Below are 14,306 nucleotides of genomic sequence, written 5' to 3'. Positions count from 1 at the left end.
CTCAAACTAGTGACCGACCACAAGCCCTTGGTCCCACTAATGAACAGCGAGGACTTAGACAATGTTCTACTATGGTGCCAGAGACTTCTTATGTGGCTCATGAGGTTTAAACCCATAGCTGAGTATGCACCTGGAAAGACACTCGTTGTGGCACTGTCAAGGAGCCCTGTGCGCCACACGGAGAACGAGATGGACACACACTCAAATGCGGAGTGCTACATCGCAGCTGTCATTGAGAACATGCCTGCTACTCCACAGAAGCTGGCCAGCATCAGAGCAGCCACAGCAGCGGATGAGACGCTACAGACGGTGATCAGACACATCAGGTCAGGGTGGCCTGAACACGTGAGTAAAGTCCCAGGTAACATAAGAAAGTATTTTCCAATGAAAAGTGAACTTTCAGAGTATAAGGGAATGGTTACTAAGGGATGTCGAATAGTGATACCTGAGACATTGAGGACAGACGTTCTTGATAGGATTCATGATGGACATCAGGACCTCACAAAATGTTGGGAGAGGGCAAACACCTCTGTCTGGTGGCCGGGCATTTCCTCACAGATAAAACACAAGGTCTCGTCATGTCAGTTTTGCTGTGAGTCAAGAAGAGTACAGAAGAAGGAGCCATTGATTTCTACTCCGCTCCCTGACAGGCCATGGAAGCGTATAGCTCTGAACCTGTGTGAGTACAACAAACAGAACTATTTAATTATCTCGGACTACTACTCTAGATACATAGAGATTCTACACATGACAACAACAACCAGTGCTCAAGTTGCTCTGAAGCTAAAAGCAACATGTGCCCGGTACGGTGTACCAGATGTGGTTGTGAGTGACAATGGGCCACAGTTCTTGAGCACCGAGTTTCAAGACCTGGCACGTGAGCTCGATTTTAAACATATCACCTCGAGCCCGCAGAATGCACAAGGAAACGGTTACGCTGAAAAGGCCGTGCAGACTGCAAAGAGAATCCTGAAACTGAAGGACCCTTTCATTGCACTCATGTGTTACAGGTCGACTCCATGCAGCACCACGGGAGCCAGTCCAGCTGAGCTCCTAATGGGCCAGAAGATCAGGACAACGTTTCCTACCCTCGAGAGAAACCTGCAACCTAGATGGTCTAATTTGCAATGGATCAAGCAGAAGGACAAGGCCAAAAAGAGGAAGCAAGCCTTCTATTATAACCAACATCACGGGGTGAGATCCCTACCTCCACTGCAGCCAGGTGGTCATGTTCTCACCAAGCTGGACCACCAGAAATCCTGGACAACTCCTGCAGTAGTGACCAGTGAGAGTGTCACACCACGCTCTTACTTCATCGAGACACAGCAGGATGGAACATTCCGGCGTAACCGCCGCCATCTCCAGGCGATGCCTGCTCCAGAGCCAGCTGGGAGCATAGCGCCTGTTTCACCTGTTTGCAAGGACGCCAGTCAAGAGCCCTACGACACAGTTGGACATGGGACTAGTCCACACACCCCCAGTGTCAGCATACATGCTGGTACAGAGAAACTGCCACAGACCAGGTCTGGACAGGTCATTAAACCAGTTGTTAGACTGGACTTGTGAGTGACTGTGTTCTCACATCTCATGGCCTTTGGGGGGATATACGTTTATGAAAATAGGGGGGAAGAAAAGGGTGAACAAAAAAGTGTTCCAGATGGTAAACTACATAACTAAGGAGTTATTTGGAAATGCCAAAAGAGTTCCAGAATGTTATAGGTTGTGAAGTGTTAAACTGAATGTTGAAGCCTTATTGTTGCTCTCAGTGTGGTAAGAGTTTTATTGATGCTACAGAGGAATAGCACTGTTTACATAATGTTTAACATAATGTTATATCTGTTTACTTTAAAAGGTGAAAGAAAAACTAAAAGGGGAGATGTCATAGTATTACAGTTAATATGGGAATGTGCACGACAGTAACGGAAACTGTGAGATGTGGCTGTACATGAAAGGGGTTTTATGACAGTAGACTTTATGCGTGAAAGTCGTGTTGCATACATGTGAGCTGACCCATTAGCTGAAAAAAGTAGACACTTAACCTGCTCCAATTGACTGGACATTACGTGATTTATTACAGCTAATGCATCCTGATGCATCCCCGACAAGAACGTAACAGGAAAATACGTCATCAATGCAGGATGTGGTGGTTGTTTAGGTAACCACGCACCAACTTTCGAAAAATGGAGAGAGAGGAGAGTGTACATGGTTGGAGTACAAATGAAACGAGATGCCTAATCTCCATTTGGGCATAAGAATCAGTCCTGTCAATCTCAACAGTTGGAATAGTCCGTACATGTATATTAGTGCTTGAAACATCTTCAAACATTAGCTATTGTTTTCACAGCTAGTCGGCAAATCCGGCGCTTGACTGAGGCCTTTCACCTTGTAGCGGAAGTGACGTAGATAGTAACGAAATCTTTGGAGTAATGAAATCTGATCACAAGTGGTCAGCAGGACGCATTTGGAGACGCATGCTAGACACGGGTGTAAACGGCGATGTGTCTCACTGTCCACTTGTTATCCGATCGCCCAGAACGCATTTTAAAACCAAGTGTAAACAGGGTGCTGGACAGTGATTTTTTTTTCTTCTTGAGTTTAGATAGTATATGTGTTAGTTTGGATATATGTGTTCTTGTAGTTTTTGGATGTGTTTTTGTCTTTGTGTTGCACTGCTGTGGGCTGGGGATGAAATTATGAAATGAAAACGCACATGAAATAAAAGGAAAAATGAAATGTTTCCTTTCATTTCATGTACGCAAGTGCATGAAATGAAACGACAAAGTGTTTCAGATTCTGAAGAGTGGTGCGGGCAGAATTATATTGGGACATTATTTCCATTTCAGAGAAAGAAAATGTTTGCAAAGTCGTCTTTAATTAATGGCGCGTGGCTTGATGACCATTTTCTCCTCTGCAAACCAGTCTGTCATTTACATGGCTCTGAGTGAATGATATGGAATTCTGGACATAAACTGAAATATATTCAAAAGATGTCTTTATGGGCCCACGGTGGTGTAGCGGTCTAAGCATCGGCTTTGTGTCGATGCAGTTGCCCATTGGAGACCAGGGGTTCGCGCCCCGGTCTCGTCAAATCCGGCTATGGCCGGACTCGATGAAGCAGCAATAATTGACCTTTCGCAAAGTCCCGCCCCCCTTAGTTACTGTTGCTATGCCCTTCAAGCATTTCAGAACCATCCAGGAAGTAGCCGGAAAACATTAAGGAAGAAATCAGCGCATTCCCAGAGAAAATAAGTGATGTAATTCATCCTTAATATCATCCCGTGAAAGGCAGGAGGGGTTGCGGTGGCGGGATACATTCAGAATATTAAAAGTAAAACTGACTTGCGTGGACTCCGGGCTGGCGGGTGCCAGAGCCCTAGAAAGAGAGAGTTACCTCAACTCCGTAGACGTCAATGGGCCAATTATTTAACAGCAATGGCGGATCATGGGAGCCCCGGATAGTTCCAAACAGTGCGAGCCGGGGCAATAGGATTTATATGGCGAAGGTACACTCACTGGCCACTTTATTAGGTACACCTTGCTAGTACCGGGTTGGACCCCCTTTTGCCTTCAGAACTGCCTTAATCCTTCGTGGCATAGATTCAACAAGGTACTGGAAACATTCCTCAGAGAGTTTGATCCATATTGACATGATAGCATCACGCAGTTGCTGCAGATTTGTCGGCTGCACATCCATGATGCGAATCTCCCGGTCCACCACATCCCAAAGGTGCTCTATTGGATTGAGATCTGGTGACTGTGGAGGCCATTTGAGTACAGTGAACTCATTGTCATGTTCAAGAAACCAGTGTGAGATGATTCGAGCTTTATGACATGGCGCGTTATCCTGCTGGAAGTAGCCATCAGAAGATGGGAACACTGTGGTCATAAAGGGATGGACATGGTCAGCAACAATACTCAGGTAGGCTGTGGCGTTGACACGATGCTTAATTGGTACTAAGGGGCCCAAAGTGTGCCAAGAAAATATCCCCCACACCATTACACCACCACCAGCCTGAACCGTTGATACAAGGCAGGATGGATCCATGCTTTCATGTTGTTGACGCCAAATTCTGACCCTACCATCCGAATGTCGCAGCAGAAATCGAGACTCATCAGACCAGGCAACGTTTTTCCAATCTTCTATTGTCCAATTTTGGTGAGCCTGTGCGAATTGTAGCCTCAGTTTCCTGTTCTTAGCTGACAGGAGTGGCACCCGGTGTGGTCTTCTGCTGCTGTAGCCCATCTGCCTCAAGGTTCGACGTGTTGTGCGTTAAGAGATGCTCTTCTGCATACCTCGGTTGTAATGAGTGGTTATTTGAGTTACTGTTGCCTTTCTATCAGCTCGAACCAGTCTGGCCGTTCTCCTCTGACCTCTGGCATCAACAAGGCATTTTCGCCCACAGAACTGCCGCTCACTGGATATTTTCTCTTTTTCGGACCATTCTCTGTAAACCCTAGAGATGGTTGTGCGTGAAAATCCCAGTAGATCAGCAGTTTCTGAAATACTCAGACCAGCCCGTCTGGCACCAACAATCATGCCACGTTCAAAGTCACTTAAATCACCTTTCTTCCCCATTCTGATGCTCGGTTTGAACTGCAGCAGATCGTCTTGACCATGTCTACATGCCTAAATGCATTGAGTTGCTGCCATGTGATTGGCTGATTAGAAATTTGCGTTAACGAGCAGTTGGACAGGTGCGCCTAATAAAGTGGCCGGTGAGTGTATGTTTCCCGCATTAATCAAAGGTTAATTTACAGGTAAGAAGCTACAGTTGACATTTTAATGATGGCCATTTTACAAGCACGTTTGAATCAAATTAACGATGTAATTTAAAGCGTGATAGCTCGTCAATTTCCAACAAAATATTAGTTTTAATGTTCCTACACATACGCATAAAATATGTGTCACGTTGGAATATATCTATATCTATATGTAAATGTAAAAATCTGAAAATATTGGTTAGTAGTTACCAGAAATCGCGGCTAAGCAGTTCATTTAAATGACCCGCCAAGCTTCGTTTGGAACTATTCGGCGGCTACATGAACCACGTGACCCTCTCGCGTTCTGACCCCTCATTGACGTAACTCTCTTTCTAGGGCTCTGTCGGGTGAGGCTGTAATGGAGGGTAAATCAAAGAATGAGAAACCCCATCAACTAATTCTGAAACACATTGTGGACCAATTGTGTTCTTGCACTGTAGGGTAAGTTACATATTTCAGCTATTATTGGTATATTTTTGATAATCCATTGTCAACATCACCATATTATAGTGTTGATTTTGGCCAAGGTTCCCCATAGCGTTCTTTTATCCAGGCTTTTTCGGGGGTACTGTATGGGCTCATGGGGGTCGCAGGGTGGCCAGGGACATGCCCCGGGGCCGGGGGAACCGCCCCATGATTTTTTTTTCACCTTCGGACCAGAACCGGTATTTTCAACAAAATAAGGCAAACGAGATGCCCCCGCGGGCGGGATGACTTTTCCAAACGACCGGTCCCCACCTGGAGCTCACAGAGGGGGAGAAACGTTTAAAATAGGCCGGATATGAGGAGGTCAGACTGGCCAGAGACCATCCCAGCCGACTCTCCCCGCGGGTCTTTATGCTCTGAAATGAAAGGTGGAACCTGGCTAACCTGTGACTAGCATAACAAAGTTATGTTAGTGGGCTAGCTATCATTAGCTATCATTAAATGAGGTATCCCTGGCCACAGACTGAGCTGGTTACGTTCATCAGGTACATTAATAATGTTTTGTTAGTCAGTTATATGTAATGTGTTAATAATAGTAATAATCATTGTGTGGGTAAAAGTAACTAATAATACTGTAGATCAGTGACTGTGTCATTGATGATGTTTATTGAGCCACTGCAGACACCGTACTGAGGAACACTCAGTTATACATGTTACCGGGTGAGGGCCCGCGAGACTATAGTGCTGGATGCCAGCTACCCGTATATCGTCTTATTGCATCCTCATCGTGTTGGTTAATAAACCAGGTTATGAGTACTAACCCTGCGTCTTCATGAGAACACGAAACATGGTGTCAGAAGCGGAAGGTTTTGGAACTTTCACGCACATTTTTTCAGCCGATACTTTTTATTTTTTCTAGCGAGGACAACGGAGCCACCTAGCCTACGGAGCTAATCAGCGAACATGGCGGACGGATTTCGGCGGCCCGACTCTATCGTCTTTGATGGCAACATCAATGAAAACTGGCGGATCTTCGAACAGGAATATGACATTTTCGTCGCGGCGGCACACTCTGACAAGCCAGCCCGCACCCGTGCATACATTCTCCTCAACTTAGCAGGACCAGAGGCCATTGAACGCGAACGGTCTTTTGTGTATGCAGCAGAAGTGAGAGCACCCGGCGAGGGAGGACAAGTCCTCGTTCCCGCTGAATCCAAGCAGGATCCCGAATGCCTGAAAAGAAGAAAAGTTTCGTGAGATATGCAGCCCACGGTCCAACATTACAATGGAAAGACACAAGTTCAACACACGCAATCAGAGGGCTGGTGAGTCCATTGAATCATTGTGACTTGAGCATAAAAGTAAAAAGCTGCAACTTTGGAGATCTATGTGAAGAGCTTGTTCGGGACAGATTTGTCTGTGGCATAAATAATGACAATCTGAGGAAAGTGCTATTGCATGATAGTGACTTGACGCTAGCCAAAGCAGTCTCTATCTGTCAAATACATGAGATGACGGAAGAGCACAACAAGACACTAGCCTCACAACAGCATTATGCTACAAATGTTGATGCAGTCCAACCTAAATTCATGAGAATAAAAAAGCATGATAGAGACAAAATGGACAATCAATCAGAAAAATATGTCAAACAGAGCATTGCTAACTGCAACAACTGTGGAGGCAGTCGTGCGGCCAGGAGAGACAAATGCCCAGCTTTTGGTCAACAGTGCAACGCCTGTAAAAAATTGAATCACTTTAAAAGATGTTGTAGATCTGGACAACAGGGCCACAACAAGCTAAAATTCAGGAGAGCTGTTCATCAGATTGAACCTGACCAAGCTGATAATACCGCTGATGATACATTCTATGCTGATGGCCTAACACTGCAAAAAAATGTTGATTCACCTGATGTACAGGTAATTGAAAAAGATGAAGCTTTTGTTACTGTACATGTAAATGGAAGTCCAGTTGAGCCGAAAGTCGATACCGGTGCTAAGTGCAATGTCCTGTCAATTCGGACATTTGAACAGATAGAGAGAAATGATCAATTTGAAGTAAATATGAAACCCACAAACCTTGTTGCATATGGGGGCAGCAAAATTAAAACTGTTGGTCTTGTTCGGCTGCAGTGTCACCTAGAGGGACAAACGCACACATTGCCGTTCTTCATTGTTCATGAGGATGTTTTTCCACTGCTTGGTCTACGTGCATGTAGAGAGATGGGACTTGTCTCATTCAGCAAAGATGTTCATCAGTTAGGTCCTACTGATGATGATCTGTCGCAGCAAACTTACACTGAATATAGCGACCTCTTTTCAGATGAGCTTGGGAAACTACCTGTGACTTACTCCATGACACTTGATCCAGAGGTGAGACCTGCTGTTCGTCCTGCACATCACATTCCTATGGCTATGAAAGACAGAGTCAAAGCTGAATTGAACAGAATGCAGGAATCAGGTGTCATCACCCCAGTATCTGTGCCAACTGACTGGGTGTCATCAATGGTTGCTACACACAAAAAGGACAAGCAAGAAATCAGAATATGCATAAATCCAAGAGACCTTAACTCTGCTCTAAAAAGACCACATCACCCCATGCGCACTGTATAGGAAGTGGCTGCACACATGTCAAATGCAACTGTATTTTCAGTTCTAGATGCAAAAAATTAATTTTGACAGATTCCTCTTGATCACAAATCCTCAATGTTAACCACTTTCAGCACCAGTTTTGGTCGTTACAGATTTCTGCGAATGCCCTTCGGACTCAACTCCGCCAGTGAGGTCTTCCAGCGCTCCATGGAACAGATTTTTGCTGGATATCCCTGTGCAATTATAGTGGATGACATACTCATTGGTGGTAAGACTGTGGAAGAATATGATGCTAACTTGAGAAAAGTGCTTAACTGTGCCAGAGAGGTGAACTTGAGACTCAATCCTCTCAAGTGCAAGTTCCGGCTGAACCAGGTCAGCTATGTTGGTCATGTTTTCTCCAGTGAAGGCCTCAAGGCAGACCCCTCCAAAACAAAAGCGATCAGTGAAATGCCAACACCAACAGATGTTCCAGCTTTACAAAGATTTCTCGGGATGGTTAACTACCTTGGAAAGTTCATTCCCAACTTTAGTGAGCTTACGGCTCCACTACGACAACTAACACACAAGGACACAGCATGGACATGGCATGAGCAGCAGCAAAATGCTTTTGAACAGCTAAAAACACGTGTCTAGTCCACCAGTTCCGTCATACTACGATGTCAGTAAACCAGTGATGCTCACATGCGATGCTTCACAGTATGGACTTGGTGCTGCATGTCTGCAGGGAGGAAAACCTGTAGCCTATGCTTCACGCACATTAACGACACTGAAACTAGATACGCACAGATTGAGAAGGATCTGCTAGCAGTAGTTTTTGCATGCTCAAAATTCAGTGACTATATCTATGGCAAGTCAGGGACCATAGAAACAGACCATCAACCCCTAGTCACCATACTAAAGAAGCCTATACATGCAGCTCCAGCAAGACTGCAAAGAATGATGCTCAGACTGCAAAAGTATGACCTCACACTGGTATACAAAAGCGGCAAACTTATGTATGTGGCAGACACACTGTCTCGAGCTCCCAAAAGCTCAACTGCTCAGGAAGCTGAAGAGGAGGACAGCTTTGATGTGATGACGGTCAACTACATCTCTTCTTCCTGGCTGTTGGAGTTGAAAGAACACACAGCAACTGACACAACTCTGCAGACTCTCAGCTCCATCATCAGAGATGGATGGCCTAGCAGAACATCCAGCCTTCCTCATGTTATTCGTTCGTATTATCCTTTCAGAGATGAACTGACTATTGAAAATAGTGTTATCATGAAAGGTCAAAAGGCTGTCATTCCAAAGTCTTTACAAAAAGACTACACTAGCATTGTACACAGAGGACATTCTGATGCAGAAGCAACTAAACAGAGAGCAAGGGGGATTGTTTTCTGGCTTACAATGACAGATGACATCGACAAAGAAATACGGTCATGCTCAGTGTGTAACAGCACAAAACCACATCAGCAGAAAGGACCACTCCAGCTACACCCGGTGCCAGATCTTCCCTGGTCCACTGTAGCAACAGACATCTTTGAGTGGCGTAATCAGCTGTACCTAGTTTTGGTAGACTCATATTCAGGCTGGTATGAGATTGATCTGCTCCGTGATGCTACATCGGCAACAGTCATCACCAAACTCAAAAGACATTTCTCAGTTCATGGGGCACCACACACACTCATAACTGACAATGGTAGACAGTTTACAAGTCAGCGCTTTAAGGACTTTGCTACACATTGGGACTTCACTCATGTCACGAGCAGCCCAGAGTATCCTCAATCTAATGGTTTAGCTGAGAGGGCTGTTCACAGTGCAAAACAGCTCATGGAAAAGTCTCATAGAGATGGAAGTGATGTCTTTCTCAAGCTGTTAAATCTCAGAAATGTACCACGTGACACAAAACTTGGATCCCCTGCACAAAGACTGATGTCAAGGCAAACACGCACCACTTTGCCAGTCTCAAGAAAGCTGCTTGAACCAGAGGTGTACAAGCCACTGGAGGTAAAGGCTCAGCTTCTTAACAAAAGACTGACAGAAGTTCTACTATGACAGAACAAGCCGACCTCTTCAACCATTGATGGAAGGACAAGTTATCAGAATGCAGACCCCTCAAGGCTACAATCGAACAGGCATGGTAAAGGAGATCTGCAAGGAGCCCAGATCCTATCTCATTCACTCAGAAGGAAAGCTGTACAGGAGAAATAGGCGCCACATTCTGCCGGTTGTCGAGCCTGCTCCAGCACAGCACTACCCAGACAACAGTGAATGTCAGGACAGTGGACATGAGCTTAACCAGCACATTCCAACAAAAGTGTCACACAACACGCTGGACACTGAACAGTCACATACGAAAACACCTACAGCTGTGCTACCTGCTAAGACAACTGGAAGTCTGTACACAACACGCTATGGTCGTGTCAGCAAGCCAAATCCTAAGTATAAAGATTGAGTCAATTTGTCAGCTCAACATTTTGAAGGTTATGTCATTTAAGTTAATTCTCTGATTTGCTAAGAGCTGACATTGAGGTCTTTGGGTTTCGTTTCAGGTATCTTCACATATAAAAGACCTCATTTTGTGTTAAAGTATAACTATATGCTTTGCTAAGACAACTATTTTCATGTTATTCATTAAGGGCAAATTGTTTTCTTTGCATTTGATAATTCTCACTCTGTGATTATTGAACAGCTATTTAATGTATGTTATTTGAAGGTTTGTTCAATATATGTTATTCAGCAAGTATTGATAATTGACAACATGGTTTTGTTATGGTATGAGCATGAGCTAAGAAAGGGGGATGTAGATCAGTGACTGTGTCATTGATGTTTATTGAGCCACTGCAGACACTGTACTGAGGAACACTCAGTTATACAGGTTACCGGGTGAGGGCCCGCAAGGCGATAGTGCTGGATGCCAGCTACCCGTATGTTGTAGAGGAGCTCAAGCAGGAGTCGTGACAACTTTCTCTTTTGGCTACACAACGTGCACCATTTATTCCTTCCACCATTACAACAACAACAAAACCCGCGCAGCGGAAGTGTGTCACTGTAAACCCGAACCGATGAAACAGCAGCTGTAAACTAACGTTCCTACTAGCTCAATAAGGGGAATTATGTAGCCCCATAACCACTACAATGTCGTCTTATTGCATCCTCGTTGTGTTGGTTAATAAACCAGGTTGTGAGTACTAACCCTGCGTCATTCATGAGAACACGAAACAAATACGTTAGCTGTATTAGCTTTCAATAATAGCTAGTAGCAAGCTTAGCTTGGAGCAGACAGGTATTTTTGTTGATTTTGGATGGATTAAGCTGGCCATGGGGTCTGCTATACTGCGAAATCCATTGCCGACATTGCGCTTCTTGCGTTCTGGGTTTCGGGGAGGGAAAGAAAATTACACCCCTCCAAACTTTTCAGATATCTAGTATCTGATTTGCAGATCCCATAAGCACACCGTTTCAGCATTTTGCTGTGTTTGAAAGCTTGACGGACCTCCCTCACATAGAAATCGTTGCTAAGGTAGGATTGGACAAGCACCAGAACGGTGCTTGTCCAATCCTACCAATCCTGGTGCTTGGCAACGCTGTCTTCGGGAGGGGGGCGGAGTCGGCTTGTGTTCGTCACATGAATGCGTCTCGATGCGTGTGAAAAAAAAGCAGTGGTTCGGCCTGGATTCGCCTTGTCACGAAAGTGGCGAGGCGTCTCCTTCCAGACTGCCGGCTGGAGAGACGCAGTTGGCGAACGCATGTACGAGGGTGGGTCTTTGAATTAAAATAGGGGGATCGATTGGCCACTAAATTGGGAGAAAAGGGGAAAAATCAGAATAAAAAAAGATGTCTTTATGATGGCAAGTGGTGTCCTCATCTTTAATGGTTCAGCTTCTCTGACACAACAGAAATATCAGAAACTTTGCAATGTCGCTAAGTATTACACTTTTGAAACTACTAAACTATAGAATGCACAACTTGAGTATGATACATGGGGATTAAACATTTCCAACTAAGGTATTTTGGACAATGTAACCCTATTTTCTGTCACATTAGGCCATTCTGTCTCCACTACCGAGCGCCTTGCTCTCTAGAATCGTTCACTACAAAAGATTAGGGATACATTTTACATTTAACGTTGTTCAATATGCTTTTCTTTGCCAACATTCAACCTTTGCATTGCTTCGTTCGGCCTCAGGACAAGAAACAATGTAGAAATATTGACCTGAATGTATCGCCCTCTTGCGGAGGGACTCGATAACTCATGCGCCAGTTCATTCTGAATTTAGACACTGTGAGTTTGCTACATTTTGTGGTGTACATGTATCAGACATAAACTGATCTGAACCTTTTCAATGCCACTGAGGATGTTCATTTGACAAGTACGAGTGGGAAATATTTTCAAACAGTTCTGGGTACAATATGAAAGTCCCAGTACAAGCTTTAATCTGGGAAATACAGCTGTGAAAATGTACTATAATTTTATAACCCGTTACACCAGCTCAAATGAATAATTCCCTCAAACACATGTAATGCCTCTACGCTAAATGCATTTTGGCAAATCACAATAGTTAAAATATTCACTCTGCATATTCTGCAGATTTTCCAAACCTGAAATATTTTGCAAGATTTGGTTCGCTGATACTTTTTCCAAAGTGCAACCTGCAAGTCATGCAGAAACCTGACTCCACCCAGAGAACACAACATGTGTTATGCTACATCTGGTGTCATTAATTTCAACTACAGAAACCATTCTTTCATTTCATTCATTCATGCATTTAGTTCGACTAAATGCAGTTCAAAACCATTCTGGCTTCCATATTGTACATTGAGGCAACCAATCAGAACAAGATGTGCGGGTGCAGACAGCAATGGAGAACAGTCCCCATACTTGGCAAACACCTCAGAATAACTCCTTAGAATCCCACAATAAGTATAGCTAGGATTAAAAACATTCCTACCTCACAGTAGGACAAGGCCGTCATGAGGCATCCTACACGGGAGTAGGACTCAGGATGAACTGTGACATCACTATTGTACAACAAATTGAGCCACATAGTGAAATTACTGTTATGTACAGCAGTTTTGTCTGCAGGACACCTTGCATAGCATGACATGTATTTCACAGGCTTTTGAGGATAACCATTGTCACCAGGTATGAGCAATCCACAGGTTATGTGTGCTTGTGCTCAAAGTTCTCACTGGGCACCCTCAAGTCCTGCTTAGACAACCTAGTAAATTAGGGTGTTTATGCTGTGGTATCACTTATGAATCACAAATGCATCCTCATCCTCACTTGCACTCAACTCCTGAATATCCATCAACTTGAAGGAAGCTAATTTCTAGGGCAATCAAAGTTTGTTATTCTAGTCTATATTTGTGAAGGACCTACATAATTATTGCAGCTTTTCCAGATGTCAAGAAGTTAAAGTTACGACTAATTTCTGCAGGGATGGCATATAGATCTACAAAATTGGTGTTTGCATCCCCGATAAGTCGGTTTAAGTTTTTTATTCGGATCAACAGATTTTATCGTCAGGTAATCCCATTACAGGCCTCCTGCCATGGAGTATGCACACACATCTTTGTCTTTGGCCATCTACTGAGAACTGCTGGTGGGTTAGGAAGCTCTCTTAAGTAATGGTACACTGATCAGCCAAAAAATTAAAACCACTGACAGGTAACGGAACATTGATTACCTCATTACAGTGGCACCTGTCAAGGGATGGGATATATTAGGCAGCAAGTGAGCGGTCAGCTCTTGAAGTTGTGTTGGAAGCAGGAAAAATGGGCCAGCGTAAAGATCTGAGCAACTTTGACAAGGGCCACATTGTGATGGCTAGACGACTGGGTCAGAGCAGCTTCAAAACAACAGGTCTTGTGGGGTGTTCCTGGTATGCAGTGGTCAGTACCTACCAAGAGCGGTCCAATGAAGGACAACAGGTCAACCAGTGATGGGGTCATGAGTGCCCAAGGCTCATTGATGCACGTGGGGAGCAAAGGCTAGCCCGTCTGGTCCAATCCCACAGAAGAGCTACTGTAGCTCAAATTGCTGAAAAGGTGAACGCTGGCTATGACATACAGGTGTCAGAACAAAGTGCATCGCAGCTTGCTGCGTATAGGGCTGCGTAGCCACAGACGTGTCAGTGCCCATGTTGACCCGTCCACTGCTGGAAGAGGCTACAATGGACACGTGAGCGTCAGACATGACTATGGGGCAATAGAAGGGAGCGGCCTGGTCTGATGAATCACGTTTTCTTTTACATCGTGTGCATGGCTGGGTATGTGCGTGCGTCATTTACCTGGGGAGGAGACGGTACCAGGATGGACGATGGCAAGAAGGCAAGCAGGCGGAGGCGGTGTGACGCTCTGGGCAATGTTCTGCTGGGAAACCTTGGGTCCTGACAATGTGGATGTTTCTTTGACACGTTCCAACCTAAACATTGTTGCAGACCAAGAACACTTCATGGCAATGGCATTCTCTGATGGCAGTGGCCTCTTTCAGCAGAATGATGCACCCTGTCACACTGCAAAAATTGTTCAGGAATGGTTTGA

This window comes from Lampris incognitus, chromosome 1 (assembly GCF_029633865.1).
Source record: "Lampris incognitus isolate fLamInc1 chromosome 1, fLamInc1.hap2, whole genome shotgun sequence".
Taxonomy (NCBI): Eukaryota; Metazoa; Chordata; class Actinopteri; order Lampriformes; family Lampridae; genus Lampris; species Lampris incognitus.
The sequence above is the reverse complement of the archived record's forward strand: the minus strand, read 5'-3'. Positions refer to the sequence as shown.